This window comes from Pleurodeles waltl, chromosome 5 (genome assembly GCF_031143425.1).
Source record: "Pleurodeles waltl isolate 20211129_DDA chromosome 5, aPleWal1.hap1.20221129, whole genome shotgun sequence".
NCBI classification, from domain to species: domain Eukaryota; kingdom Metazoa; phylum Chordata; class Amphibia; order Caudata; family Salamandridae; genus Pleurodeles; species Pleurodeles waltl.
Genome location: NC_090444.1, coordinates 1,251,293,049 through 1,251,318,780, shown reverse-complemented (window position 1 = coordinate 1,251,318,780; position 25,732 = coordinate 1,251,293,049). Strand labels below are relative to the sequence as shown.

Here is a 25,732-nt window from a genome sequence, read left to right as displayed (position 1 = left end):
GATTCAGGGTGCAGGGCTTCACGTGAGTTGTTGCTATCAGGCCTGCTATTTTTAGTCCTCTCTTGTTAAATTGTATAATTTGTTAACTTTACACTGTTAGGGGTCAGATGGAGTGATCGAATTAACATTTTAGTTTCTGGTGAGTGATATGAAACATTTTTGTTTGACGTACCAACTTTTCATTGATAGATTGATCGATTCATTCATTCATTTATTCATTGTGGAATGAAGACTGTTATTTGCTTGTAAAGCATAGGCATGTGCTAGGAGCTTGTGCTAGTGCTCAGTTAGTTTATAGGTATCGAGCTGTAGGTTAGCTGTCATGCTGTAGGGTATAGTTCAGACTACTGCAGCCAGTGAGTCAACTCTTAATGCCCGAGGCTTTCCTCACTTGCATCGACTCTGGTTGCTAATTGAATCAGACCTAGAAGAAGGATGGAAATGGGGTCACTGGATTGGATAAAGTGCACGAGCACTAGCATGAACAACATGACTAGACGAATCAAATCTAATGTGCCCACTTCCTGCTTCCAGTTATATCGTTCTGCCCACAAGAATTGCGATGAAGAAGGCGAACATGGAGTGTGGCTTGAGGCCTCATATCAACCCAGTTTAAATAGTTTTTTTTTCTATTGCTATTTATTATACCGAGGCATTGGGGTTATTTAATGTATTGTTTTTTTGTTTGCAGCATTTGAACTGGCTATGACTCTTAACCAGATTTGAGAAGCCTTTTTTTAAGTATAATTTGTAAAATCTGCGTTATTTTAGTCTGTCAGACGTTGCTTGATTTGAGCGCAGCAACACTCTGCAGCATATGTTATTAATTGCTGCAAGTGTTATTTCGATATATAACATTTTGTATAACCAAATGGACTACCACCAGCACGTTTTACTGTCGTCAAATGTAAATACCTCTGACAAAAATGTCTTTACGTAATAGAAAAATACTGCAGAGAAATTATAAATCCACCGACCATTGGTGACTTTCCTAGTGCGGCACCGGCAACCAGTTTCCATTTCGTCTCTGCTCACTGGTGAACTGAATGCATCCATTTCAGCAAGTCAACGCTGCACACCAGCGCTCACGTGCGAACTGTTCCCTGGGGGGGAGAGGGGGGGGAAATGACTGTAGCCTGACCTTACAACACACCCTCCGCAGGGCACATTCAGGGCACACTCCTTTAAATCCATTTTTAGGTCGAGCACGCAAGCGCTCTGACATGTTGTAATCTATCTGTGGGCTTGTAACCACTCCCACCGCACGCTCATCACTATCACTGGTTCATGGGCTTACCTTTCAAAAATCCTTTGTTATTATTGGTAAATGCTTTACGTTCATCCCTTCTTGGGGCACTTTTGTTATCACCTTGGCCATCGACCCTGTTACATGGATAGTTGCACGATTGCCGACACGTTTGACTGCGAGCAAACGTATTTTTCCTTTTGTGGCTCTCCTTCACGCTCGCACTGGTGGTGGTGCTTTGAATAGGCTTGCTTATGTCAACTGTTTTACTTTTCATTTTCAATTTATGTGGCAAAAAAAGTCCAGTTAGGAATTTACAGCGCTAATAGTTCTCACTCAAGCAAACGCGAGAACAATTGCATTGCAAATGCTTGTTTGTCACTTGTTTCGTGGTTGGAAACAGGTGTCAAAGGCACCCATTGCCTTACCCTTTGCCTTCAGCTTATCAGGGTAAACAAAGCTGCAAATCAGCAAATATCCCATCAATTCAAAAGTTAACTAGATGGTACACCTAGATTTCAATTTGTTTTATTTTATTTTATCACGCTTAGGAAAAATTAAGAGATGAACTGTAGTACAACGTCATCCAGCCTGGAAATATTGAAAGAATGGGGAATTGGTTCATACTTTCAAGTCATTCTCTTTCTAATTTATTGGGAGACATTCATAGAATTCATACCTTCATACCAGTTCTTGCCACTCTTCTGAGATTTAGCTAGATAATAGATCAATGTGAGAGATGCTTACGATATGTGGGGTATCTTTCACATGAGTTTTAATGAGACCTAAAGCAGGGCTAGGTTATTATTTTGTTGTTGTTAGAAAATGCGACAGTCATTTTTGCATTTTATTTTAACTTACTAGACAGTCCACTCCAATTTGTACCAGTGTATCCATGAGAATGATGAAATTCTACAAAATCCATCCCACAGATTTGATTTGCGAAAAAATGCCAAAAGTGTTCAACAGGTACTAGCATTTCTGCAGGACAGTCAACCTTGCATGGGGTAAAAAGGTCAGAGGAGGACAAAGGTCTACTTACCCCGAGAAGATGTGCATTGGAGGATGCTAATGTGCACCCAGAGATTCAGCATTGGAGGGGATCATGCAATAAACTTAGTAGGAGCCTTGGAGCAGATAGGGTTTGGAAGACATCTTGTGGGTTGCAGTCCTGGGGAAGGAGGCCATTGGCAGACAGTATCAGGCCAGTCATGGGGCATCCAAAGGGCTGAGAGATCGTGGGGAATGATGAATTTTGGGGACTGGATGGGTACTCTGTAGAGGAAGCAAGCTAGTTAGAGGAAGAAGATGTGCCTGGAAGATGCAACAAAGGCGTCAATAATAAGAAGGATGTGGCATCTGTAGCATTAGTCCCAAGCATGATGAGTCATCCGATGCACAGGGGAATAGGAGAAAGAAATGCATGACAAGTTTTTGCCCAGTGAGGATTGAAGGGGCACTGAGGAGAGAGAACCAGCACCTGGCACAGGGTAGGATCTCAGGGAAAAAAGTCTGGATTGCGCAGTACGGTGGGTCCTTGCAATGGAATGTGAATATGAATGTGTCTGGTGGGGCATGTAGAGCTAACATGAAAAGAAAAGTAGAGACCGTGACAGGAATGGGAGGGCAAGGATAGTTCAGTCGGTGAGAAGCATACGGTCTTTACTTTTGAATCATTTCAAAAGGCATCAGGGGACTCTTGGGCCAAGTCTTTGGAAAAGAGGATTGTGACAGCGACAGTTACGCCATGGAAGCCAGGGGTCACAAACAGGGACGTAGACAACAGGATGTCTGGTGCCAAAGACAATTGCAAATCTTAAATAACCACAAGGCGCGGTGAATAAGGAAGAAGACAGTGGAGGAGGTTATTGAGATGACACCAGAAAAAGGGAAGGGAAACAAAAACGCGATGAGTGTAATATTTTCATTAAAGTAAGCCACTGGTAACTCTGGCTGAATTCCAGTCTATTGTTTTTTTGCCCTATAAGCCTCTCTAAATAGAGACCAGCCATATGTAAAGCAGGCTTTGCCCTGCTCCATTTGGAAAAGTCCAGGCCAAACTGCCAGCCCAGAGCCCCTCCAGAAGAGATCAAAAGCACAGTAGACCAGTTTTGACCAGTTTTGGCTTCATCAGCGAGTTTGTACAGCATGCATTTAGTTAATGTATTCACGTGATGTGGAGTGTTTTAAGGACTAGTGGATTTTCAAATGTAATATTGTAAGAAAATCCTCACGGGCTTCTTCTCGCATTATAGCACTGGGACACATTATCATGATGCCCCAGAAAATCACTATATGAGCCGTGTCTTCAGCGCTCTACGGGAATGAGGAGCATTTTCAGCTTTCATGGAGCTTATCAATTATCCATCTAACTTACTATTTACAAGCTGGATTTTCACAAACATAACCAACCTTGCATGCTGCAGACTGCCTGCCTTCAGTATTCTAGTTTGCAGCAAATATACTGCCACCGTCATGATGACAGGCCTTTCAGTACTAATTCTACTGCTAGCCACAGCCGAATCGGATGAAAATTCATGTGATGTTGTAGGCTTCCTGTTTTTGTATTATTTACAGTCTGTTCATTCATATTCGCTGTAGTTTTTTTGATGTCTCCTGCAATATTATTGCATGTGTTTTGCAGAAGATTAACTTTAGGCTTTAAAACATACTCTTCTAACTTCCTTTCGTGTGCCTGATTAGGGCAAAGAATGAATGGAAACCCACTTAAAACGTGTGTCTCTACCAATGTTTCACCTCTAACGTGGACTTCCTCGGGGTAAGTTCAGTAGAGCTTCATGGGACACTATCTGATTTCCTTGCTCTCAATAATAAGTTAGTATACCTAAAGTGCCTGAGTATTAATAGGAATCTGCTGAGTGTGGTCAGGGTATCCAACAGTTTGCCTTATGAGTTTGTGAATGCCAAGAAACGTGTTACCTTCTGGACACTCATAAATTCTTTTCTGACCGTTTCCAATCCTGAAAATGGCCTGAGGCTCACTTCTGTAAAGACTGGAGTAAATGCCCTTCCAGCTTGGGATGCCGAAAGGAACACCTCCAAACTTTATATGGATCCACAGAAAGGGGTAAGAATGCACATTTCTCTGTGCATTAAATAAATAATACGTGCAATTGTGCAGCAAGCCAGCCTTTCTACAATCCAGAATTGTGTTCTGTACATGATTCTGCATTGCGTTAATAGCAATGCCTAAAAAAATACAGTGATGTCCCAGTGGTTCGATACCCATGGAAGAAGGTTAATGGGGGAAATATTCACTTTGTATATCTAACGGACAAGGGCCATCCTTTCTATTTATACTACAAAAACCCAAGCCAAGGTACAAAAAGAGAAGATGTTGTATCTACAGAGAGAACTCAAAAGGTTGATTTGTTAAATGGACGCAGTGCTGTCAAGCACACATTGTGGCCTACTTTTTTATCGGCCACTCCATTTTCCTAATGTAGGTCCTGGACAGGCATTGTTTAGGCTCTCATGCTTAGATGAGTTATCGTATCTTCTGTTCTGCATCACTCGTCATGTACTGTGTGCTTCAAAAAGACGTATGGTTAAAATTGTGCCGTAGTGGGTAATATTCTTGTATTAGTGAACCCACCCCACAGGATTAAAAGACTTCAGGGGTTGGTTAGGACCCTATTTGGGTTTCATAATGAACATATTTCTCTAAATTGTCCCAATGGGTGGGTCCAAGGCATTCGTTGGGATAAAAGGCCCTTTTCTTAGCACTCACGCTAAATCTGTCCATCAGAAGTCATATATTAGGTGGTATTTGTACAAGATTAGAAAGATTGACATTTTTTCATTGATCATTAGGTTTTCCCGAGAGGCAATGACATACATACAATAAATATATCTTAAACGGTTCACCTCACAGTGGTACGCCTAGAAATATGTAAATTGGGCAGGTATCCAGATGTGGTACTGAGGTCTGTGAACTGGAACAAAAACACAACTCTGAATCGATGCCAGAAGTGCTTTACAGGTGCAGATTTCCAATTCTATTAATGGACTAGGACCCCTGTTTTATATGCGTGACAATAAACTAAAAAAATATTACAAAAGAAGTGATTTTAAAAAAAATTTAAAACCTTCCAAAAATGGTGATTTTTTTGTAAGGAGCACCAAATGCAAAAACAACAAGGTGATAGATGAAATGCCTGAATTAATCTCAGCAAATGACAATAGCTGGGGCTGCATCCCAATCCATCGTTTTTGCCACCTCAGTTTGGACCCAGCCATATGCAATTCAGTCTTGACACTGCTCCTCATGGGAACCGTCCATCCCAAACTTCCAGGCCAGGACCTCCCTCAAACGAAACACAAGCAACTGGGGACCGATTTCCTCCTAGTTAAGGCTCTTCAGCCAGGTATAGCTCAGTTGAAGTGGGACTGTGAGCCCGGGACACACTTAGGGCGTCATGTGCAAGAACAACAAGGTGATGAATATAACAGTTGAATTTATCTTAGCCACTGGCAATCGCTCGGACTGCATCCCAATCCATAATTTTTTACCTACCATGCACCTGTTTGGGCACAGATCCATGGAAATCAGTCTTGACCCTGCTCCTCATGGGAACAGTCCAGCATAAACTGCCAGACTCGGTCCTCCCTGGACCACAACACAAGCAGCCTATGAGCAGTTTCGCCCTAGTCAGGGCTCTTTAGCCAGATACAGGTTGGTTCCAAGGTGATGAATAGAATGCTTGAAATAATCTCAGCCACTGGTAGTCGCTCAGGGCTGCATCGTCCATCATTTTGCACACTATGCCACCCAAGTTTGGACCCAGCCACATACAAATCAGTGCTGACCCTGCTCCTTCTGGGGATGTGGCCCTGAGTGATTACCAGTGACTGAGAGTAATTTAAGCATTACATTCATCACTTCTTTGTATAATTGCTGTGTCGTCTGTTGGGAGCACTGCTCCATTACTAAATACATCACCACAGTTTGATTAACTAATTACTCATTTTTCCAGCGACCACTTACTTTTTGGCTGGACCCTCATTATGGATCTTTATCTGAGAGTGGCTGTGAGAAATTTAATAAGCTGCAAACAATAATTTGAAAACACAGACTTATCTAGTAAGTCAATTTTCTAGAGTCAATAAAGAGAGTTTTAGTAATTTTGTAGTATTGATTTGAATGAAATATTATATTTTTAATAATCAAGTCAAAAGGTTACAGAAACAGGCATGAAGTGTGTCCTGAATCGGTCCCTACTGTTTTACAGAATATCATCTTATAGTCTTGGAAAGTTAGAAAAGAACATCCAATATGCTACATTAACTCTAAATCCCATGTTTATCTGACTCTTGTGCTTACAGCTATCAAACTGTCCTGAAACAATTAATCAACTCTCTCTCAGCCTCAATACACTATCTGCAGTGGAATGAATAATTCTGTTGTATCCAATAACCTTGAAGCTGGATGACTCTCACAAAGTTATCTACATTCAAACCTGCTCTCCTTAGCTAGTGCAGTCAGCTCAGTGCGGCCCCTCTAGAATACTGTCTGTCATTCAATATGTCAGTTGCAGTATAATACTCTCTGGTCATTTGTAGCTCTCAGCTCTCACAGTAGCAGCAGCAGAAGTAGAAGCCCAAAGCAGAAGCCCCCTTGCTCTTTCCCTAGGACACATTTTATAATCACTTTGATTGTTACATTTATTAACAAAAGTATACATTTACTGGGATGTTGCAGAGTTAAACATTGCTTCTCTTGACAAACAGCAGGGATTGGATACTCATACTTCCTTTCACATACATTCCTTCACTTCAGCAAGAACAATTTACCATACCTAAGTGTAACGCAAACTCAATTTCCATTATTCACATAAAGTTAAATTTCTATTATACAAGCGTTTTGTAATTTTCTAAATACACGTCAGCCATAACAAAGCAGTTTAGTAGGTGAGAAAGGATGTACTTAATACTGGTTCTGTTGTTTTAAGGCAAGTCTGTAGCATCTTTCAAGTCAAGAAACATTTAATAGAAATATGTGCCAGCCTAGTGAGTTCTGCAAACCATGAAGCATGGGTTACATAAAGTTCAGAACATGCTTTTAAATGTTTAGGCAATGGGTGTGGTTTGGCGCACAGCAAGATGGCGGCTCTCTTTTGAGCTCCGCAGAGCCTGCCACAGATCCCAGTGGTAATCGATGTTGTGAGCGACCTTCTACTCCTGAAAATGAACGTTTCCACCCCAGTGAGAGGCAAGGAGCCAATCTAGGTAACTCTGGTGTCTGCACGATCTCTTGAGATGGCTTTTTTCTTCTCCTGTACGGCATGGTGCTTCAATACGCGAGCAAGATGGTGGATCCACAATGTATGCTGCGGTGTGCAGACATTTATCAAGGAAAGTGAGAGTCTCCATCGCACACTCTACCACACACAACTATTGCAGACAACTTCTGCAGAATAAGGTACAGGGCTTGCAAGACCTTAGCGGAAAAGCCCTTAGCGGAACCTATCTGTATCACGTCGTGATGTGAGGTATGACTGTTTAACAATACTATTCTAGTTTGTGAGTCACACAGGGCTGTTGAACCAATTTCAAACCTGTGAAAAGACACCGGCTGCTCCCCCGCACCTAAGCTTTATACTGTTCGGATTACACAGCCTCCTGCTGGGAGCAACATATGTGGGCACGTAATGAGGCCCATATTACATGCCGATTAATCTACCTACGCAATAACTAAGGCAGGAGCGAAAAGATCATATTAAGGGCACTGTTTCACTCTGGCTACAGGCTAATCGTTCACCCACCCATATATATATCTGGGCCAGTCTTATTCTCGTAATAAGACGTGTAACATGTGAGACCTCGAATGGTGGGTACCCATATCACATTTCCGTTGGCTCCCTCAATATCACAGAGAGCAACATGGCAGAATCTAAGGACTCTACTTCTAAAGAAAGAGAATCCAAGACTGCACTCAAACGAACAAAGCACTCACCACCAACTCTAGAATCTCCAGTCAAGGAAAAACTGGATACCTCCTCAATATTTGAAGAGATTCTGTGCAAACTGAACACTGTGCATGACGTAGCCCAAAGCACCAAGACCAACACTGATCTTCAAGTTGAAGTAGCAGCAATTTGTAGTGACCTCAAAAAGCTGAAAATAAGAGTCATCACCACAGAATCCAGGATAAGCAGAGTTGAAGACTGTACCAATTAACATTCCCAGACATTTTCTGATCTAGTAAAGGTAGTTGCGACTCTGAAATCCCAAATAACGGAACAGGAAAATTGAAATAGAAGAAGCAACCTCTGAATCTTTGGCCTACTGGAAGGAATCAAATTAAACTACAAATCAGCAGCAGAATTCCTTATCTCATGGATCCCTACTGCCCTTCAACTAGACTTTGACAAAGACTTCGAGATAAAAAGGGCCCACAGGGTTTCCACCTACAAACCGATGAACCAAACGACCCCAAGAGCCATGATCTTTAACTTTAAACCTCTCAGGAACCAGCATACAGAACTAATTCTGGCCCAGATGAGGAAAATTAAAGTGTTAATGTGTCAATCTCGGAAAATATCCATCTCACACGACTATGCAAAAACAACTGTGATTCGTCGGAAAGGCTTTTTGACCTTAAGGAAAAGACTAACGTTGATGAGTACCTCATTCGCCTTTAATGGGCCTTCCAAATTCTGTATTTCACACAAAGGCCAAAGGAAAATCTTCTCAGTTCCTGCGGAGCTATCAAGGTTCCTGGACAATAAATCTGAAATGCAGATTGAAACTGAACCCTCCAACTCCTTATCACCGAATCATACTCCACCCTGAGCATCCTACTCAATTACAGCACACAATTATTGTCATAACATATTTGATGTTGCTATACATTGTTGATATACCTTTCGGACACTCATTACCTTGTTATATCGTGTTAATCCTTTTCAAAGATACCCTCCCACTACCTCACTTATGCAGGGCTAATACCTTGGCACTACAACCCAAAGTCTGTTTTTCTTTTCTTTTTAGATCTCACACCACAACTACACTAAGGGGGTCATTCTGACCCTGGCGGTAATTACCGCCATGGCGGAGGTCGGCGGTAGCACCGCCAACAGGCTGGCGGTGCACCGCTGGGCATTCTGACCACGGCGGTTCAGCCGCGGCCAGAAACGGAAAGTCGGCGGTGTACCGCCGACTTCCCGCTGCCCTTGAGAATCCTCCATGGCGGCGGAGCGCGCTCTGCCGCCATGGGGATTTTGACACCCCCTACCGCCATCCGGTTCCTGGCGGTTCTCCCGCCAGGAACAGGATGGCGGTAGGGGGTGCCGCGGGGCCCCTGTAAGAGGGCCCCACGAAGAATTTCAGTGTCTGCTTTGCAGGCACTGAAATTCGCGACGGGTGCAACTGCACCCGTCGCACCTTCCCACTCCGCCGGCTCCATTCTGAGCCGGCGTCCTCGTGGGAAGGGTGTTTCCCGCTGGGCTGGCGGGCGGACTTTCGGCGGTCGCCCGCCGGCCCAGTGGGAAAGCCAGAATGACCGCCGCGGTCTTTCGGCGGGAACCGCTTGGCGGGCGGCGACCGCCGTCCGCCGCGGTCAGAATGACCCCCTAAGTTGTTAAACAACAAGGTTCATAATGTATACCTAATTCTGTTAGGAATGTCACTGTTATTGTGTTTGAACTTGTTTTTCTAGGATGTTGTGCCTAAGTCCTAGACAGGTATACATAAGCCGCTGTCTATTATGTTAAAAGTTTGATACATAATCATTCTACTTATACACACCGGCGGAAACTGTATTTGATCTCAATCCATACTCTGCCTATTGGGTCTTCGAATTACGTTCACTGACATATACTCGTCTAAACCCTTGTTGTAGGCTCAAGTGATGACCTGGCTGTGCTCCTACACGTTGCTTGTGTTTCCCCCCCTTTTTTGATATTTGTCTTAGCAGACTCCCCCTGGTGGGAAGGGACACCATTACAAACCTCCTAACACCACTTACTATTTGCGCGTTTACTTATGGATGTCCCCTGAGCCCCTTATTCCTATTTATCTTTCTCTTGCCCATGCATTGGTATTACATATGTACGCTGATTATGGATAGGTTTTCCCTATCTACCCACACTCTAGTCTAATGTGGTTGACAATCAGTAACTTCTTTCCCTATAGTGCAAAAAAAGGAGCACACCGCCTCACACTCCAGCAAAAAGGTAGCCCCAATGCAACTTGGTAAAAGCAGTCAGATTTGTTTTACGTTGACAAAAGTAATGAAAGTCTTTCACTTTAGTAGGTGCAACAAGTGCTGTGTATCTCTGGACACGTGTTTCTGGGTTTAGCCCGTCATCAGCAGAGAGCAACATATTTTGTGGGATTGCTTGAAATGCTGCCAAAAGTCTCAGGTTTATTTACCCCTCTGGCGCACAGGTGCCTCTCCAAAGCTCGTCAGCCCATTAGTTCAAGGGAGCCGTCACTTGACACAGTGCAAAAAAAAGGGAGTACACTGCCTCACACTCCAGCAAAAATTCAGCCCCAATGCATCTTGGCCCAAAACAGCGTTCACAGCTTGTTTGGCCTGCATTGACTTAAACATGCTCAGTACATGATCACTGTAAGCCTGAAAAGAATGTTCCTTCCAGTGTGTCCGCTGTCTTGGTTTATTAATGCCTCTATACCGCGTAGAGCTTCAGTACACATTGTCTGTGTTATCTGCCATTTTACGCTCTTGTTGTGTTCCTCAAATGTAAGCTGTTTCTGTGCACAATGCTCATTCATTCCTTTCCAAAAACTGCAATATGTGGCTGTGTCCAAGTGTAGTGAAGGCTTGATGGCACAATAGTGGTACTGAGGCTAAGCATGCACATTTCATTGTGTTACTATGACAAGAGTTTCTATAGATGAAGTGGAAGCTGCCTAGGTTCTTTGATTATGCACCAACTAGCAATATGTCCTCTTTCATTGTGCTTTTTCATCCCAAACCTGAGTCACAGTCTGAGATTGTACAATAATCCAGATGGGTTGATTTCTGAACTACGTTACTTTTAGGATTATCATATGGAAAGTGATATTTGCTTTAACAGGTTATTTCATCTACCCGTGCTATATGAGAGAAAGAAAGAGCTGTTTGTTAGTGTGATCTCATGTCTATCTCATGTCTGTCAGCGCTGTATTGCTCATAACAGAAGCAAGCTCAGAGAACTGATATTAATGAATAGGGATTCCTTGAGTCCCTGTCTCGTTTCTTATCTTCATCCTTTACACAAGTTCAGATTTGGGTGGTCACCTTTCTGCAAGTCATTATGGACAGTATTACTAGTCCTGAATGTTTCACATGTAAATCATTGATTTCAAGTCTGTTGGTCTAATTAGTTTAGTAGAATTGAAACAAGACCACAACACACAGAATGTATAAGGCTATCACACAAAAGTCCAGGACTGGAAATAATGCCTGCAATGACCTGGAGGGAGGCGATCACCCTAGTACGGATCAACTGCTAAACTATCATCTGGAAAAATGCAAGGAAAAGCAGAAATGAATCTCCCCTAAAAAGATGAATGACCTTATTAATATTATGTAAAGGATGAGGGTGTTTGAATGAGGGCAGTTTCACTCTATATTATGCTATATTGGGTTATGTGTATTTTTGAAGCGCATTATCACCAATGAGAGTATTGTGGTTAAATTAAAAGCCAGGTCTTCAGATTCTTGCAGAATTGAAGAAGAGAAGAGGAGGCTTTGATGGGGAATGGGAGGCTGATCGAATGCTTTAGGTGCAATGTAAGGCAGTGCCCACGCTCCTGATCTGGTTCTGTGTTTGTGTGGTCTGGTGGGAAGTAGGAGTCCTGTGTAGTGGAGGTGTCTGGGTGGTAGGTAGAAGGAGATGCGACTGGTCAGGCAAGCGGGCCTAAGTTGTGAAGTGCCTTGAATATGGATGAGGAGTTTGAAATGAGTGTGTTTGTGTGTCAGGAGCCAGTGAAGCTCCTTGAGAGGTGTTGTGAAGTGAGTTCTGTATGGAAGGTTGAGAATAAGTCTGGCCGCTGAGTTCTGGATGGTTTTTAGTCTTCTAGTGAGTAGCTTAGTGATCACCGTTTACAGCATGTTCCCATAGTCCAACTTGACTGGGGAGTGCATGAAAGTTCTTATACGGTTGCTTGGAGCCATTTGAAGACCTTCCTCTACATCTTCTGGGGAAGGAAGCAGGATGCATTGTTGGGGTTGACTTGTGCGGCCATGTCCAGTTTGCTGTTGATTATTACAAGGGTCCAGTTGTGAGTGTTGGGTATGGGTGTGGGTCCGAGTCCTGCTGGCCACCAGTTGGAGTCCCATGATGAGGTGTTCTATCTTGTCAATGTTGAGCTGAGACAGTTGACTTTCATCCAGTTAGCGACTTCGGTCATGCTGGCAGTGAATTTGTTTATTGTGTTGGGGGGCATTCTCTGGAAGGGAGAGTATGAGTTGTATGTCATCAACATAGGAGCGGATATTGATGTTATGTGTGCTGATGAGATTGGCCAGAGGGATCATATATACATTGAAGAGGGTAGGGCTGAACGATGAACCTTGAGGCACTCCACAAATGAGTTTTCAGGCCTCTCAGGAGTAAGGTGCCAGGCTGACAGCTTTTTTTCCATTTAGAAGGAGCAGATCCAGTGGAGAGCTGGTCCTGGGATGCTAACCAGGTGACTGACTAAGATGGGGTGTGAGACTGTGTCAAATGCCACAAAGAGGTCCGAATAATGAGGGCTGCCGTACCTCCTCTGTCAAGGATCATGCAGATGTGCGTGGCAGTGGTGATGATTCCTGTTTTTGTACTGTGGTTAGACCTAAATGCGGACTGTGTGGCATCAAGGAGCTGGTCATTACTGAGGTGGTCAGTGACGCATCAGTTGATTAGTTCCTCTAAGACCTTTGCTGGGTATAGTAGGACGGAGATGGGTCAGTAGTTGGAAAGAGTGGCTGGGCCAGCATATGGTTTCTTGAACAGGGGCCTGATGGTGGCATGTTAACAGGTGTCCGGGAATGTGGGTCTACGTGGTATCTAATCATTTATGTGAAGTTTAAAGCCTATGTCTATAATTCCATTGACATTTTAGTTCTAAATTATAAATAATACCAATATCTTTGTATACTTTTGCTTTTGGTTGCTTTTGGTTTCTTTAAGGATATGCATAATCCCCACATTTCATTTTACATATTTAAAGATTTAACAAGTATTAGGAAAGCCACAGGTCTGGATTTCTCATATGGCATGCACAGATCGACAGCACTACAGATAGATATGCTTGTATGGAGAACATAAGTATAAGCAAGACATGAAGTCACATATGCACACACAGGCAAGCACCGGTGTACATGCTGTCTTTGCAGCAGCCTGTTAACTTGTTCAAAGACTGAGGTGAAGTCCATGAATCCCAGGTGTAATGAGTCCTTTTTAATAAGGTTAAACTTCTCATTAGGGAGATGGAGATCTAGCCATAGTTCTTTACTACTCAACCCAGTATTGAAATCATATTCTAGGTCTGAGAAAAGTATGCTTGTCCTCTGCTCATTTCAAAAACCTTTCCATGATGACTCTATGAGCTTTTTTGCCACAGAGTCAACCAAAGAGAATGGGCATTAACAAAGTGGTTTGTCCCTGTTTTCTGTGTTAAACACAGAGACAATTATTGATGAAAACTGAGATATTGGAATAGTGGATTTACTGGCAGCATTTAGAACCCTGATAATAATCAGGGACCCTAGTTCTAAATTACCTTTAAAAATATCCCCAGGAACACCGTATGGATGTGCCTCTTTCATAGCTGTTCATAGCTATTGCCTCCAGAGGGTAGGTCTATCCACCCTGGTGAAGGCTGTAAACAAATCAACAAAAGGAGAATATAAAATTTGTGATTTTGACACCATGTATGTATCAGCTAGGGTGTGCCCACACACCGCCCACTCATTTGCTCTTTCAAGCTGGGCCACCTGGCAATGCCAGACTGCCAGTCAATCCAAAAGGAAGTGGTGTCCATCAACAAACTTTGGCAAAAATTAAGTGATGACTTCTCCCAAGTGACGTTTTTGGCAAATTCCATCCTTTCTGGATTTGTGCCATGATTGGTGTCTTATCTTTTCTTGACAAATCCTGTACAACACCTGTGGTTTTGGCTGACACTCGCTAGCATCTGTTTTAAAGTGATCTGGACCCCAAAGCCACAGTTAATGCCTTTCCTTTTGTGCCTGGTCTGAGAATGTTTGCAGATCCCCATTTGCCTTGGTGGTTACGCCTGGCTACAGCGTCTTCACAAGCACTGTACATGTAACTCCTGAAGAAAATTTTGATACAATTATTTACATATTTAAATTTTTACGGTTTGTAATTTTTGCAATTTTGTGTCAATACTTTCCCTTCCATATCTACATTCATTTTTTTTTTTGTTGTCCTAATTTCACCACCCACGCTTTGGTTAAGAGGAAAAAGGCAATGGCCAAGGCAAATAATAGTATGGCTCCAGGTGTGCGGTCCACACCACTATTGGGCCACCCCACCTGTTCTACTTATTGCACTTTTCCCAATCAACTGCCATCGACCAAGTCTTATTATTTTCTTCAAGACCTGATCGTAACCAAAGCAGCACCCAATAGGGTGAGGGGAGTTCTAATCATTGAACTTAAGTTTCAAGAGGAGGAGACCAAACAAAGAAACTACAAAACACAAATTTGATAAGCTACTGATAAACATTTTCCCAATCCACCCAAAAGTTGTCTCTTCTAGTGAACGAACCTCGTTGTTCCATTTTGCACAGTCGATTTACAGATGTTTGCCAATCCTGAACAAGGGAGGGCAGAGGATCCACCCATTTACGACATATTTCTCGTCTGGCTAAAAGCATTAATACAAACAACAAGTGCTCCTGATGTACTGACATTTTCTGATAATTTATACCCTGTTCACAAACCCCAAACACCACCATAAGAAGATTTATTCTTAAGTTTACATTAAAAATTACCTTTAGAATGCTTCCTATCTCCTCCCAATATTTAATCAACCTTGAACATTGCCAAAACATATGAACATCATCTGCATTGTCTTCCTCACACCACGGACAGTTTTTCTTAACTTTCCCAATAGCTGTTAATCTAGCAGGTGTCCAATAAACCCTATGTAGTGTAAACAAATGGTTTTTCTTCAACCCTGACTTTTGCCACAATGCTGTAACTTCTAGGGTTGGAAAAATCCCCCCTCACTTCAACAAGGGAAGGGATGCACCATCCTCTACTGTTTCCAACAAAGCATGATACCACAAAGCAACTTCTTTTTTAATGGCTATCTGGTTTAATTTCCCTTCCCATGAGCTCCTCCCTATTTCTCCTGCTCGTCGAGATTTCACCCAACTAGATAACTGAAAATACTTGAATTTAGAGACTGTCCCTCTAGTACCCTCCTGAAATGCAGACCAGCTTAACAATTCAGATCCTTCTATAATCTGACCCCATCTTACCATCCCACTTGTTCTCAGAGGAATTGATAGTTTGTCGATAAGACATTCAGGGGTACCGGGTGAATCCCAGATAGGAGCAGAACTACAATAATAAGGTATCCCTAGCACCTTCCGAAAATAAATCCAAACATTACATGCCTGTCTGGGGAGCTTCAAACGCACCTTCTTGAAGTACTTTGGGTGTCCAAATTTATATAAGAAATGATCTGCTCCTTCCTCAAGATGTGCCGTCAGAGCTCTCCTGACCAGTTCATACTCTGACTTCTTATTCAATAACATTCTGATATTTTTTAGTTGAAAAGCCAGATAGTACCTAAAAAAAATCTGGAGACGCAATACCCCCCCACTCTTTCTTTCTACTCATCTTTTTCCAAGAAATCCTTACTCCCTTGGAGGCCCATACAAACGAGGATAAATCTCCCTGTAATTTTTTAAACCAGCTCCCCTTAAACTCTAATGGGATTGTATTAAATAAAAAGATAAATTTTGGAAGAATACACATCTTCAAGATATTAGATCTTCCGATTATAGAGACTGGAAGAGCAGCCCACGCCTTTAGCAGTTTTTTAGTTTCCCTATAAGTTATGTCAAAATTTAACTTAGCTACATCACTAAGATCAGTTGTTAATCGGATTCCCAAATATTTGATCTCTTGTTTAACTAAGGGAGAAACATAAGCCAAGTTCCAACACATCATTTCCGTCTTTTCTCTATTTATACTATAACCAGAAAATCTACCAAATTGCTCCATCAATGTATTGACCATAGGTAAAGTAGTCATCACATCGCTAGTATATAGCATAAGATCATCCGCGTATAACGCTACTTTCTTTTCCCAGCCCCCAATCCGAAACGGGGGAATGTCCTTACAGGCCCGTAATAAAATTGCCAAAGGTTCAATATATAAATTAAAAAGCAAGGGAGATAAAGGACACCCCTGTCGCGTGCCCCGCCAGATCCTGAATTCCTGTGATAGTTGGCCATTAACCAAGATTCTCGCAGAAGGGCATCTATACAGTTCCCTAACAGCCCTAATAAAAGGAATTCCCAAGCCCCCTTTTTCCAACACGACCCCCAAGAAAGACCAATTAACACGATCAAAGGCTTTTGCTGCATCAAAAGTCAGAATCGCTAATGGAGCCTTTTCTTGTTCCGCCAGGTCTACTGCAGCGAATAACTCGTGAGTTACCTCATGGAGTTGCCTACCCTTCATAAATCCCTTTTGATCCAAGTGAATCAGGTTACCTATAGCTTTCCCCAATCTCCTAGATGAAATCCCTGTGTACAATTTGTAATCCGAATTCAACAAGGAAATGGGTCTATAGGATGAACAAGACATTGAGTCCTTACCTGGCTTTAGCAATAAACAAATTATAGCTTCTCTCCAGGATTTAGGTACCTGTGCCCCTTCTACCAGCATAGAATTGAATAATTCCAATAGAATTGGAATAAGTTCTTCCCCCAAAACCTTATATAACTCATTAGGTAAATTGTCTGGGCCAACTGCCTTCCCTTTTTTCAAGGCTTTTATGCCTTCAACAAGCTCAGCCCCACTTATCTTACAATTCAATGACAGCTTTGCTGATTCCTCTAAGACTGGGAGATGCGCTTTTTCCAAGAATGCTCTGATCGACTCCTCTGAATTTACCAAACTTTCTGAATACATTTCTTGAAAAAAAGATACAAATGCTCCCTCAATCTCTTCTTGCTCCACACAGATCTGATTCGTAAGGTCTGATTTAACCGATAAAATATGCCTTTTAGAGAGGTCCGACTTAACCTTCCAAGCTAACAGTTTACTACAACCATCTCCATATTCATAGTGTGCATATCGACTACTTTCCCACTTTAACCTATTGCGCTTCTCCAAAAAAGCATCTAAATCGATCCGAACCTTTTCCTCTTGGCGTATCAGCTCCTCTAATAGTTCGTCCTTCCCTTCTAATCGTGCATTATGAATTAAAACTTGAAAAGTTTTTAAGGATGATTCCATATCCCCCAACTTTTCCCTTTCTTCACGACGCTTATATATTGCCAGGCTCAAAAGCCTCCCTCTAATATAAGCCTTATACGCGTCCCAAACACACCATAAACTTGCTGTTCCTCGATTTAAATAGAAAAAATCTCCTGTATCTTTTTTTAACACCTCTACTATTGAGTCATCTAAAAGTAAAGAGCGATTAATTATACTCCTAATACCTTTACTTACGACCCTGATATCCAAGTGTAGTTTTACAGCTGAGTGGTCCGAAAGGTGTGCTAGGTTATGGGCTACCTTTATCACCTCCGAACATAGACTTTTATGTATTAAGAAAAAATCTATTCTAGATCTATACCCATATTTTTTATTGTAGAATGTGTATCTATCTCCTTCACCCCCTTTCCAGTGCCATATATCTATCAATCCTAAATCCCGCATGGCTTGCTTCACCTGTACCCTAGTTTTAGGTGAATTAACCGTACCCCAGGGGGTCGACTTATCATGAGCAGGATCTAACAGTATATTAAAATCCCCACCTAGCACCACTGGGTACCTAGCTAGAAGTAAAATGTTAAATAATTCTTGAAATGGCGTCGGGTCATCTAGATTTGGCCCGTAGTAACCTGCCACAGTGACCCAGTAACCACATAAACACATTTCTACCACTACCCATCTCCCCCTAGAGTCTACTTGCACCTCTCCTACCTTAAGCCTTATGGACTTTTTAATCAGGACTGCCACACCTTTAATCGCGCTAGTTTGGGAAGAACATACACTGAATGAAACCCAATTTAACCGCTTAAGCCAACTCTCCCACTCATCTTGTTGAAGATGAGTTTCCTGCAATATAATGATCTCCTCCTCAGCCAATCTTAAATATTCAAAAATCTTCCTCCTCCTGTATAACACCCTTAGGCCGTAAACATTCCAAGAAAGAAATTTTAATCTTAAATTACCATACTTAGTCATTCCTGAAAAAAGGAGAAGAAAAAAGAAAAAGCATGAACACAAACCTCCCTCCTCCTATTTAAGCAAGTTATAAGGACTTTCCTATTTTTATCATTTTCTACCCACCTAACCCGAACCCAACCCCTACACCCAGTGCCTCCCTCACCCTCCACCAGCACCAACACCAACACACACCCACACCCAAACCCAAACCCCCCCCCCCAAGGGAACCCTCCCTATTTCTACTAGGATAGCCATCCTGTTATCCTTAATTCGAACTCACCGTCGGACGGGACTTTTTCCCAGATCTCACTGAGACGCCTTAATCTGTTCTATAAATGCACTAACCTCCCCCGGATCTCTCATGTTATACATTTTATTCTTCCACATAATACGTAGAGCAGCCGGGAACCTTAGTTGAACCGTAGCCCCAAGAGAGCGGAGCTCCCGCATAAAATTTCCCAATTCCCACTGCCTATCTAACGTTGCTTTGGACACATCCGATCTTATCCTGAAGGACCAATCTCCCTTGGAGAAAACACCAACTTTAAGGGCTTCAGACAAAATTCTCTCCTTAATAGAATATGTACTGAAGTTTATCAAAATCCTCCTGGGGTTTTTCCTTCCGGGGTTCTTCTTGAATGGATCCCGATGGACTCTTTGAATATCCTCCTCTAAATTAAGCACTGCTATGTTCGGGATAGCCTCCTTGATTAGAGCAATCACGTAGCCTTTAATATCTTCCCCTTCCATTCCCTCGGGGACTCCCAAAAGCCTAATATTGTTTCTCCTCATGTTGTTTTCCAATGACTCTAGCTTATCCTGTAACATCTTTTCTCCAAGTTTTAACTGTAAAATATCCTTAGATTGTGCTAACACCCGCTCCTCCTGAGCCTCCACCACAGCCTCTAGCTTACCCAACCGATCTGTTAACAAATTAATTTTGCTTTCCAAAACTTCACAGGCTTCCCGAATACTGGCTTGATTATTTTCTGAGATCTCAAATTTCTCCCTAATCTCTTTAGTAAGGGAGATTAACAAAACCTGCACATCCATACTGTAAGTCGCTGATCCACCAGGAGGGTTACCCTCTGCTTCCGGCAAGGTTAATGTAATGGAAGAGTCCTCCCTCTGCCCTTCTAGCTTCTTAACTGTTTGATCTGACATATTTTGGACCGAGCTTACAGCTTGTTTTGATGCCCCCAAATCACCTAAAACCAGTTGAGCATTTGCCATAACTTGCGGTGGAAGAGTTGTGGTCCGGAAATACCTTGTGATCAAAGACTCACTCTTTCCCAGAGGCTCAATTCGGACTTCCTCTAGGGAGGGTTGGGGCAGTTCCAAATATGACACTGTGTGATCAATCCCCCTTACTAAACCCTCACCATAAGTCTCTAATCCAGTACTTACAATAGCTGCTGCTACGGTCTCTGGTAGCTGGGGATTAATACTCACGCCCAGGGGGCCAGGCTTACCTTTCTTCACACCTACCAAGTCTTTAACTTCTACCCGTACACCCCTGGGGCGACGCTTAATTGGCGACATACACCGTGAGGCTCCGACACCGTCGCGTTCTCCTCTTACCAAACTTCCATTTAAATTTCTCCTAGTTGAAAACCCCGGAGTCTCTGGTAGGCCCCCACGAAGAGAACAGCGAGAGGTATAAGATCTCCCACGTCGCACACCCCTCACCGCCTCTGCCCAGATACTGGAGTTCAGTACATGCTTCCAGCCCACCACCTCACCACCTCTCGCCGAAGCGCGTGACTCCACCTTCGTATTCGCCTTTTTATTTTTTTTTAATGACCCGACCTAGGCCGGGAAGACAGTACGGCAGGGAAGAAATGAGGTAAACAAGTAGCAAATTATGACCTTTCAAATCATCAATCCACCATTATGTTCTCAAACCCAACAGGCTGTAGCAGGGAGGAAAGACTATTTCCTAAAATCTTGTGTCTACAGATTTGATGGAAAACACAAGTCTGTGATGGTCTATGTTTCCCCAGTATATTCCAAAAAACAAACAAAAAAAAAACACTTTATTAGTAACGCCAGGGAACAATATGTACGCTTTTGAGAGCCCAAGCAATGCCTCTGATAGATCACAGGGCTAAAAAAGCCTATGAGATAGTCATTAAAGCAGGAATGATAAATGTACTTCAATGGCAAAAAACGTGATTAGCTACTTAGCCTTCTTGAGCCTATCCCAACGCCGAAGAAAAGAGAAGAAGGGGGACCGTGCTCCCCCCGTGCACACAACCACACCACGGGGAGCAAAACAAACCTCCCCCTCAAGAAAAACCACTTCGTGCCGATCCATACGAGAAAAAAGAAAAAACAATTCGATCCTGCCTGCTTGCGTCTCTTTTCCTCCTCTACAGTGCGAAACAACCTCCAGCCGAATCCAGCCGAACCCGTCCCCTTGCACGAACAACCGCAACGGCAAGCAGCTTCCTGAAACGCCGGCCTGGAAGCTCCAACTCTCCAGGCACGACGCAGCGTTACATCCCCGGTGTCTCCCGGCGTCTCCTGGCGTCTCCTAGCGTTTCCCGTCCTAACGGAGGAGCTCACGGTCCAGTCCGCTAGCTGGCCGCCATGTTCCCCTCCTCTTCCATATCTACATTCATGTTTAGATGTATGGATGCTCACCTATTCAGCTTCACAAACTGACAATTATAGTCAATAGTGACATTCTTCAGCCTGATTCTGGAAGTCAGAGTAAAGCGCCAGGACATCTGGACCCGAGGATATATACTCAGAAACACAGAGAGTCCCCACAGCAGTCAAGCTGCCTCATCCTTTGTACGTTAGAGCATATTAGGCAAACACAGTAGAAGCTCCACATGTAGGACAACCTTTGCCTATTCACATGTTGAGAAGGATTTATAACTTAAGGGCAGAAATATGATTATAAGTACTGGGACTCTTTTGAGCTGAGATGGATTCATATTATAGGTGACTTTTATTGCACAATCATGCCACAAACACTAATTCTAAACTCACACTGCTTCTCAACATAGAAGCCAAAGGTATCAAACATATGGTTTAAGAGAAGGGGCTGTGGAATATGAATTCAGGTTTTAGATTCAAAGTGACTCTGCATCATACAAGAATTACCTTAGGCTCTTGGCACTACAATAAACAAGTATTGTCAAAGCCAAGTCAAGAAAGTTTATTGTTTTAGATCTCACCCGAGATCAAAGATGTATAAAAAGATTTATATATGAACAAATGTGACCCATATCAACAACAGTTAAAAACAATTTTAAAAAGATGTACAAATTTAAATAGGTTATAACAGACTAACTAATTTGGTGGACCTTTTAGCGTTTCAGTCAAGCCATCAATGTTTGTTACTTTACATCTAAAATACAGTGGTGGTATAAAATGATTCATAGCTTCCACAACAACAGACATACAAAGAGTACATGCCTAAGGTCTTGCACCCTGCCATTACAAAGATAACATGGTCTGACAGTACCTGACCAGTGCCGTTTGTAAACTTTCAAAGGCAAGGTACCCAATCTTAGCATAAATATTGTTCGTCTGACACTGTGGTCCAAGAGAAAGAATACATGGTTTTGAGTGTCCTTAGAAGGTACTATATCAGGATAAGATGTATATATTTTTCAAGACAAACAGTGCGCAATGTCACTGTATTATCTTATTTTATGGGCTCCATTTTTTTGAAATAACTTAATCTGAGTAGGAGTCCACAACTCTAAGTGGGCTATTGTACATTGCAATTTGTAAAGGGCAGCCCTGAGATTAACATTAAATGAATAGTCTTTGCACCATCAATAAAGGTTTCCTGCATTATCAAATCTCTCGGAGTGCCATCAAATGCGTGTAAGTTATATGCCCATCTGATTACATTTACCAGTGATAAAATGTAGGCACTAGTAGTTGCAAATTCCAGGCGTAAGGCTTGTACAGCAATAGCTCAGCTGAGGGAAAGTAATTTATAAAGAATCCAGTACTAGATTAAACCCTGTGGCGGCCCCTAGGCAGTCAGACTTTCGGCCGCCCCTCGCAAATTATCTCCTAATACGTTTTTAATTTTACAAACCAACAATTTTAATAAACCAATTTTATTACACAAAACTACATGTATGTAGTTCATACCGATTTATTCACTGTTATGTGAATCTGATGTCAATTGTTTATGTACTTTAAGTTGTTAATAGGTACATTACATTAATACAGTATTTTCTCTATAGAGTCTTTAGTGTAAAGTTTTCGTTTCTTTGAGTTGATTCATGTTTTTCTATCTTTTGAAAACAATTTAAGAAAGCTTAATTGTAATTTTCTTTCAAGATCAAATCAATATTATTTTGATCCGTTGTTGCGGGCCCCTAAAAGGAGTGGGGCCCATAAGCCGGTGCCTACTTTGCCTATTTGGTAATCCATCACTGGAAGACTCTTACCTTCATATAGTTTTGTGGGCAACCATTTACAAAGAAGAATGTACTTAAAAGCATAAGATAAAACAACATGGATTTTCACTCTGTAAATTTGTAACAAAAACTTGAAGTGGCGCCTTCAAGAAGAGTTATAAAACTTTCTAAGCGCGTCAATATGAGCTAGTGCCTTGTTCCTAATATGTGATAGGTGCAACTTGTTTTCTAATGTCTGAGTGAAAACTCTACACAGATATATGTATGTTTTTACAGTTTTTGATGGAGTGCCACTAAGGCTGTCAATAAAGGGACGACTCTTCTTCTTTGCTCTAAACCACATCATCGTAGTCTTGTAAATGTTTATTTTTTACATGTTTTCTTCTGCATATGAAAAAAGCACTCAGGCTTCCCTGGAGACGAATTTGAATAAGACCAAAAGTAAGTACTTTGTCCGTCCGCATACGTTAAAACATGCAAGTTCTGTGAATCTGTTCTGGAGTAGAAATTCGTATTATTGTTAAATTAGGCAGGCAAATCATAAAGGGAAATAAAAAAGAGGAGCTAAAATACAGCCGTTTTAAGCCATTTTTGTGAAAATCTGTGTGTCAGTCCCAGTCCAAAGCTGTCTTAATGTAAAACTGCAGGAAACAGCACAAAAGTCCACTAATGTCTTGGAAACAGACGAAGGAAAGTCAATACAGTAATCCTTAACCAATCAGAAGATTGCCTGCCTTCTTCTATTTCCAAGTGCTATTCTATTTCTGAATACAATAGAAGTAAAAGAAGGAATATTCTCACACTCATGAGCAGTGTGCAGTTTGAACAACCAGGTTGATTGTAGAGCTGATGGACAGGACATATCAGAGGTGGTCGAGGGCTACGACAGCAGTGATGCTGCAGCTGCAGTGACAAAGGTCAGTCCTCCCTCCCTGGCATACACCCACTCCCAACAATTTGAGTCATCAGCACTCATTTTTTTAACAAGCTAAACAAAGGAAGAAATCTTAGAGGCCCATTCTCGCCCTAAAAATGGAGATATTTACAGGACGATGCATGAAATTTCTCATTGCTTTCATCATCTCCATTGTTTAGCGAAGTGCACAAGCAACCATGCAAAGTACAATCATTATTATACAGGGTTATATTGTAGGAGAAATCTGTGTCAGGAGGTCCTAAAAGTTACTGGGCCCTAATTGTGTCAACTGAGGTCTTTCACTTCTGGTGTCCTGGGTTCCCATCCAGCAGACCCTCAAACTGGGGACCAAGTAACACCATTAGTTCAAGACTGTCTGGGCAGAGAGGCACAGTAGTCCAAAGCTGTTTTACATTAATTGCTGTTTCTTTAAAAAAAAGTAAAGTACTTTAGCACAAACACAACTAAGTACAGAATTACAAACAGTTGCAGAGTGACAGGTGGAAAAACCAACAGAGACTCCTCTCCGAAGGGGGGGGGATATAATGTTAAAAGTAGGTCTATAGCCTTTTACACTCATTGCAACATGTTGTGTCAATTAGAAACTAACAATGTCTTGTCTTGTTAAACAAAGATATTTATTGCCATTTATTATTAAAAATCCGACCCAACTGGTCTCTCACTTTCCCACCCTCAGATCTCCACTCACAAACAGTACCTCAGTTCACACTGATCTTAGAGGCTTAGGTCTGGAGCAGCAGTTCTATGTATTGATAATGATGTAGTACAATGATATTAATGTAGATTAACAAATGTCACGTTCTGAAATTAGGTACCCATTCTGGCCCCAAGTAAAAGCTTATTATTTTTGACAAGCGGTTCTTTTTCTTTTTCTCTCAAACAAAAGCCGGCAGTATTCAGATAATACACATTATGCGTCTCAAAATATTGTCTTTTCTTCTTTATTAAAAAATATTTTGGCCTTTACATTACATTGTATTGCCATTTTCTGGAAATCACAATTGCAGCATAGGGAGACTGCAGAGCAAGCTGCTTTCATACACAGATAGGGTGCAGGAAGCCCCCTCACTCTATACTCTCACGGACACTGTATCCATTATTGGGCGTTTGTGTGATAACATAACACATCCTGGTTGTTGTAGTCCTGGTTTGCTTCCACTGAATTATTATATCAACAAACCTACCACTAATGATGTGTGGGGAAACGTTCAGGACTGGAAACACTGTCTATGATGACATGGAGTTAAATGGCCACCATGAGGGATGCTGCACAGGTGACAGTGCAAACTCACTTTGTGTACAAACATGTTACACATGCAAAAGGAAGACAAGCTGCCATCACACTGAAAGAGCACAACCTATGTAGTAGCTAAGCAAGCATCACTCATTTAGAACATGATTGGATGAGGGAGTGCAATGCAAACTTCTGTCACGCACAGTAATGCAGGTGTAGAACTAAAGAGCCAATGAAAGGTTTCCTCATTCAGAACAGGTTCAGCACAGGGAGGAGATGGGATAGTTTCCTAACAGAACCAACTGACCTGAGTGTTGCATACAGATCTCTGCAGCAGTTGCAATAACTAGGTATCTCCCAGTAGAAGAAAAATAAATTACCTAGACAACTCTGCATCTCCTTGATTAACGTGAGATAACTTATGTGTGGCTGTAGAAAAACAGCCTTCAAACCAGAGGAAACAATATTTAATTCTCTGCTGGAGTACCTGGACAGCAGTGCACTGGATGCCTTTCCCTGC

The 25,732-nt window shown here is 42.1% G+C and overlaps 1 protein-coding gene across 1 annotated transcript in view; it reads left to right on the top strand.

Moving 5' to 3' along the window:
- GABRR2 (gamma-aminobutyric acid type A receptor subunit rho2) overlaps window positions 1-25,732 on the top strand; it is a 504,265-nt gene that overhangs the window by 279,333 nt on the left and 199,200 nt on the right. The window lies entirely within an intron of this gene.